Raw genomic sequence first — 7,362 nt, 5'->3', positions numbered from 1 at the left:
GCACCACACGGACCCGCACCACACGGGCCCACACCACACGGACCCGCACCACACGGACCCGCACCACACGGGCCTGCACCGAGCCGCTCTGGCTGAGGTTGCACATATCCCACAAGCCTTTCCCATTCTACACGGCACAGCTGGTCCCTCTTCGCTCCTTCCTGCTTGAATACACTTCTCTCCCGGCTTCTGGGAAAATACATTCTGATTTCCTCCTGTCCCCACCCCACTCCTCAGTCCCCATGTGGTTCCCTCCCCTGCAGGCCTTACTAGACAGCTCACAGGTTCGGCACACCACCTCGTCCAGAACAGACTCCGAGGCCACCAGGCTTTCTGCACACGCTGCCCTTTCTCTGCTTCCCACCCGGCTGACTAACAAATGACCCTCTCCACACCCTGCAGGTCTCGGCTGAGGCACAGGTCCTCAAGCATGCCCCCCGACACTCCAGCTGCATCCCCATCACTCCCTCTCATCCCCTGCACTCACCCCATTCATAAGTCTGTGCTCTCTGGTTCAATGTCACTCACTACTACCACTCGCTTCTCCACTGCCCTAGACTGTGAGGTTCATGAGAACACAGGGCCCGGCACTGCTGACTGAAACCTTCCCCTGCTTTTTCTTCTTCTTTAAATACAAATTACTAAATGGGATTTGCCAAGATATGTGGAAAATAGTTCAGTTTGAAGTATAAATACTCCCTCAAAGCAAAAACTGTTTTTAAATTATTATTGTTATTACTGTTTTTCAGGTTAAGAAACTGAGGCCCCAGAAGGCATGGGTTACAGTCAGAGTATTACAAAAGTCATAAACTTATGCCTGGCTGGCATGGCTCAGTGGTTGAGCATCAACCTATGAACCAGGAGGTCAGGGTTTGACTCCCAGTCAGGGCACAGGCCTGGCTTGAGGGCTCGATCCCCAGTGTGGGGCATGCAGGAGGCAGCTGATCAATGATTCTCATCACTGATGTTTCTATCTTTCCCTCCCCCTTCCTCTCTAAAATCAATAAAAATGTATTTTTTAAGAAGTCATAAACTTATAACTCTAAACTGATGGCCTCCCTAGAGAGAAAAGAAGTCCAGAATAGATATATTTTAATTCCAAATAAAAGACTTGGCTCGATGAGTTGCATTTCTGAAAATAGCTGTCCAGCCTTTGTGAGGCAGACACACCCACACATGCTGGGCATTCTGAAGGCTAAACATAGCGACTGCAGGACAGATACTAAAAGACACCTGTCGGGAGGCAAGAACGCAGCGATGCTTCATGCCTCCCTGGGCCCCTCCCCACACTGAGCTGGGAACTGGAAAAGGGCCACGCTCTCCCAAAGTTTCCATTCCGTGTACTTTTTATCAAAGTGTGCACATAAAGAAGCGACAGCACTCCTGAGAAACCCCGCAGCCCACCGCCGCCTGCTCCTCGCGTCCCCAGGCAACCACTTCCAACTCTCAGCTGGCCCTTCCTGTATTTCACACCCTCAGGGAACATGCTTACACACTACTTCCGGAATCTGTCATTTAGATCACTAGTCAGAATTCATATTATAAGTATGTATACACTGAGAGTTGAATTTTAGAGTAAAACTATGAAACGTCCTAATCCACACAACTTTTCCTTTTCCCTGGAATTAACTGTCCTGGGATTTTGTGCTTATTAAGCTTTCCATGTAACAATAATGTAACCACAAAGTCCCCCTGGAGGGCAGATCTTCCTTCCACCTGTGCCAGAACCGTAGGTGTGCAAGCGATTTCTCTTGTCTTAGGGGTTGTCCCATCTGGTCTGAGGGCCCCCAGCTGCGTCACACCCTGGAGACCCCCTTCTACGGATTTTTCTTAAACAAATAACAAAAAAGTACAAACTAGTAAGAGAAAGACTGGTACATGTGACTGCATGATAATTAAGAATGTTGGTTCTTCAAAAATAAAAAGCCAAGTCATAAAGGGAATGTTAACATACATATAATTGAAAAATACACAACACATACATACGTGTGTGCACACACACAACTCCCATGGAAAAAATGGGCAAAAGACACAAACATTTCTCAAAGGCAAAACAAATACTTAAGAAACACATAAAAATTCTCATCCTACGGACTAGGAAGGGAAATATCATCTCGGTGGTTCTGAGTACTATCTGAATTCCTACCGAATGAACAGTCACCCCTGACTACTAAGTACTGGTGAGGAAGTGCCACGTGGGCATCTGCACACACTGCTGCCAGCCTGTGCCCTGGCACAATGACCTGGAACACAACTTGGAATGATCCAGAAAAGCTGGGTGCACATCTGTCGGCTGGCGCTGGGCTCCTCGCATGCCCGCTCTCCTCTCCTCAGCAAGCGTGCAATGCCAGGCCCACACCTTTAAGGCTGCACAGAGCACATGACTTGCTTTGGCCAATGTAATGCGAACAAAGAGAACAGGTGTCACTTCCAAGCAGAAGCTCCAAGAGCAGCATGAGCTTCGCCACGTTGCCTCCGCCTCACCCTGGAGGTCATGGACACGTTAGGGACGGAGCCGCCACCGGCCTATCTTGGAGTGCCGACAAGGAGAGCTCCCTGCAGACCACGCCAGAGAGACAGCCCGGGGGACACACAAACGTGGGCCCTAGGCCGCTGAGGGCGACTGTCACTGCAGCATGGCCTGGCCATCTGGGCTGGTCCACCCGGCAGGTCACTCGTGGACATCGTGTAGGAATGCTCACAGCAGCATTATCTGTAACAGCAAAAACAACTAGAAACCCAAATACCCACTAACAGGAGAATGAATATATAAATACCACCGGTCCTCGAGTAACATAACATTGTTACATTCAACGTCATTTCATGAGAACGGCTCTGGGTTTTCGGGGACTCAGGTTCCTCCCACATTTCAGAAACATGCAGGGTGACTGGCGTGTCTCCGTGGTCCCTGAGTGAGCGTGCCGAGTGGCCCTGAGATGGAGGGTGTCCTGCCCAGAGTGGGACCCGTCTGCACTCCTGAGCCACTGGGAGCATCCGGCCACCATGACCCGGAACTGGAACCAGTGGGTTGGAAAAAATGACCTTGCTTGTTTTCAGGAATCTTTCTTAAAGGCATGTAGTTCACATTTATTTCAATGTTTAATATTAGAAGCATATAGGAGAATGTGTACTGTTTATATGCAAAAACTACACCATTTCACATAAGGGACTTTGAGCATCTGTGGATTTTGGTAGCCACGGGAGACAAATCCTCCCCAGATCCCGAGGGAAAACTGCGCCCGCGCGTGCGTGCGCGCGCGTGCACACACACACACACACACACACTTAAAATATAACTGGAGTCGTGGGAAAATAATCTTCAGAAAAATACACGACGTATGATTCTCCTTTTATAAAGTTACAAAAGCATACAAAACTAAACAATGTATTTTAGGGATACATATACAGATGTTAAAACTACAAATAAAAGCAAGGGAATCGCAACACCTAATACAGGAGAGCAGTGCCCACAGGGAGGTGGGACTGTACCAGCAAAACACACAGAGGGCTCTCAGGCACTGGAGAGATTCTAGTCTTTGCTCATTTTATTAGTTATTGTTCACATTTACATGATGTACTCCTGTTCACACAAAAGATTTTATATTTAAAATTTTCTGGCAAACTACCATCCTATTTACTGTTCCAATGTCCATTCTCTATTAGTAAATATTTATTTATTCAGTATAAAACCAATCACAAAATACAGTACCTTTTCCTAAGATCTTTTCAGGGGCTGTCTATTTTGTTATTGATTTTTCTTTCCTTTTTTAAAAAAAAGTCAATAAAAGGAAGCAAATAATAAAATCTGGTAGAATAACAGACCCAGCCGATGTCCAAGAACATTAGTGACTTGGGGTCACAGAGCCGCACTGGCCGCAGCGATGTACTGGGGACCTCCTTCCAGGTCTGATAGGACCATTTGCATAGAGGTTACCACGGGGGCTCTAACGCTGAGTATCGGGCTGACACACTGCCACTGGTCCTCACAGCACGCGGGAAGGGCAGGCGTGGGAAACGGCCTACGTTACCTGTCGCTGTTTTCTGCATAATTTCTATTTCCACGACAATGCAAAACATTTCTCATCCTCAAAGGTTCACGTCTATCAACCCTACTCAGACGTCCTCACGGTCGCATCTATACATCTATCAAGAGTATCCAGTGACAGACCGGCCAGTGCCGCGGGCGGTGAGGACCGACCGGGCTCCCTGCGGGCCCACGTCTGGTGTGCTCCAAACAGGTCGCGCCACAGAGTGGCGACAGCATGAGTCTGTGAAGGAAAAGCAGGGACAGTGGGAGAGGACGGGGAGGCGAGGGCCCCAGGCAGAGGGCAACTGGGAGGGCCTCGGGCGAGAGCCTGGTGCTGGCGGCCTCGCCGGAGCAGGGGTGAGGCAGCAGCACCCAGGGAACTGCTCAACTTTTAACACAGTTCATTCAAGTTTCAATAATGGAGGGGAAATCTGAGCTAAAAATATTATCAGATTTACCACTTGCATTTTAAACAAATTCCTCCTTTATCCAATGCCACCAGAATGTAGAGTCAAAATCATAAAAGCCTTCACAGCTAGCAAATGACTTGGTTAAAAAGCTAAGCCTCTCGATCACGTTCAGCTCCTCCCCGGTCCCCATCAGGCTGAGCTGCTCCCGCCACTCCAGTCTGGGCGGTGACCTCGTCTTGAAGTTGATGCTGCTCATTCTGAGTCCCCCGTCCACCGCCTCCCAGGTGCTAGCTCTCCCCTCTGTCCTCCCAGACCTGACTGCACTGTGATGACACTCCACGGCCGGAGGCGCATCCAGGGGAACACCTAGCTCAGTGATGGCGAACCTTTTGAGCTCGGCATGTCAGCATTTTGAAAAACCCTAACTTAACTCTGGTGCCGTGTCACATATAGAAATTTTTTTATATTTGCAACCATAGTAAAACAAAGACTTATATTTTTATATTTATTTTATATATTTAAATGCCATTTAACAAAGAAAAATCAACCAAAAAAATGAGTTTGCGTGTCACCTCTGACACGCGTGTCATAGGTTCACCATCACTGACCTAGCTCCTTCCTGCTCCAGGGAGCAAAGCCTTCTGAGGGCGCTTTGGAAACATCTTACGACACTGTATCAGCCACACGGGGTTCTACCTGGAGGAGAGGCTGCCCCCTACCCACCCCCGAGGATGGACTTCCCCAGACAGGTCCCGCGGCAGTAACAGAGGTCACCTGGGACGCTGGTGCCAAGATCCTTCCCCCCCAGAGGAGGAAGTTACAGAAAAGACAGGAGGAGGGGGTCTGTTTTCTACCATCCCTCCAGCTTTCCACAGCAGCCAGCAGCCAGGTGAACAGGAAGCCGAGCAGAGAGGGGGTGCTCTTGTGCCCTGTAATCAGCAGCCTCAGTCGGAAAGCTGGGCCTCCACTTCACCCAACATTTAAGGAAAAGTGAGGTCCTTCACTCATGCACACATCCATCCACCTACTCATCCTGCAAACGTTTACTGAGAATATACTACACGCAGTTCTAGGCACTGTCATAGGTAAAATGCCTGCCCTTGCAGACAGACAATTTAGTAGAGAGAAACAATGAACAAAATAAGTATCTTGTACATTAAAAAGTGAGAAAGTTATGGAGAAAGAAAACTGGAGATGTGCATAGGAAATGTGTGAGAGAGAGAGAGTAGGACCAATTATGATCCTCGATGAAACAAAACCTTGTCTTAAACTTGTCGGAGTACTTACTGGTCACAATGTGCCTCATGTTAGTGTCCATTATTTTCATCGATAAACTCAGTTTTAAACCTTTAACATAAACAGCTGAAAATCTGCCAAGTTAGAATTCTGAAATTTCTGAAAACGGCCACCAACGTGGAGCTGCCCTCTGGGCCACGTCAGCTTTGATTGACAGCTTTCAGACCAGCGGCTGAGCCGTGCAGGGGTGCCTGCTTCCTGCTGCCCGGAGCTGGCACCATGACAGTCGACAGGAGGTCCTGATAAAGCCAGCCAGGGGACGGGACAGGAGGCCTGCTGGGCTGCGGGATGGCGAGAGCCAGGCTCTCCCGGGGAGGCCGGCCTGAACTCGGGGGGGGGCATCTGACCTGAGGCCTTGCCTCCATCTGGATCTGCCTCTCCTGCTGGAGGAACAATCCGAAGTCCCCAGAGCAGCTGCACGAGCACCCACAGCCAGTGTGCAGTGACCTAAGCGAACGACAGCCTTCCCTCCCCATTGCACAGACCCCCAAGCCCTGTCCCACCCTCTACGAAAGGACACCACCTACAGGCCAGGGACTGTGCTGAATGCACCAAAACTCAGATAGGCTCTCGGGAGGAAGGGGAGGACACAGACGATGCCCGCCTCGGCTTCGGACGGGCCACAGGCTGCCACCAACCTCCAGTGGCTGCTGTTCAGGGCCCAACAAGGCCCCGCTGGCTCCTGCCTCTTCCTCTGACTCCCTCCCTCAGAGCCTAAACAGCCCACCCCCACCCCCCAGCAGGCCCACCTGCTCCGAGGACAACAGGTCACCCCACTACCCCTCCATCCAGTTATCTCAACTACCTGCCACTCTCCCGTCCTGATCCCATCAGCGCCAGGCTCAGTGAGGTCTGCCCTCCTAACCAGTCCCTCTGCCAGCTCCCCGCTCTGAGGGTCAAGGCGGGAGGGTCGCTGCCCTTGCACTGGTTCTGCTGGTGCAGGGCCTGCTGCTGATCGGATCACATTTCCCCAGACTCCTTAGCGGGAGGGTCTCCCCGGAATAAGCAGCAGAGTCACCAACAATGAGCCCAGGACCCCGCTGGGCCCTCCGGCCTCTCTCCCTGGCACTGCTCTCCTCCTCAGCACAAGGAAGGTGTGATGGGAAGAAGATCTAACATTCAGATTCCAAAATTTGGAAATTCCATTGAGGTGCCCTAGATACAACTGGGAAGACTAATCCATGCTCCTCGTCGGCCCATTTACACATGCCCAGCTACTGCACGCGGGCCGCCATCTCTCCCTCAGGACGCAGCGTGGGGGGCGCCAGGAGAGGGGCGGGCAGGGGAACAGGGTGACCGGGTCGGCGTGACGGAAGGAGGCCTGACTGTGGGTGGTGAACAGGCAACACAAGGTGAGTACAGATGGCGCTGACAGGACTGGACACCTGAGACACGTCACCTCAGTAACCCATGTCCCTCAGGACAGTCAGTAATATCTTTTAAAAACATGTTTCCAACTGCTTGGTTTTCCATGCGGTTTGGATAACTTTTGGGGGGAAACGCTTTGTTTTTCATAAATTTTACAAGCCTGCGTTTTGTCTTCCTGTCATTCCTTGAAAGACTCTGAACGGGTGTAGGACACTGACCTGCTCGGCGTGGGCGCCACGACCCTGAGCCTGGGAGGGGCAA

The sequence above is a fragment of the Myotis brandtii genome, unplaced genomic scaffold, assembly GCF_000412655.1.
Source record: "Myotis brandtii unplaced genomic scaffold, ASM41265v1 scaffold1213, whole genome shotgun sequence".
Lineage (NCBI taxonomy): Eukaryota > Metazoa > Chordata > Mammalia > Chiroptera > Vespertilionidae > Myotis > Myotis brandtii.
The sequence above is the reverse complement of the archived record's forward strand: the minus strand, read 5'-3'. Positions refer to the sequence as shown.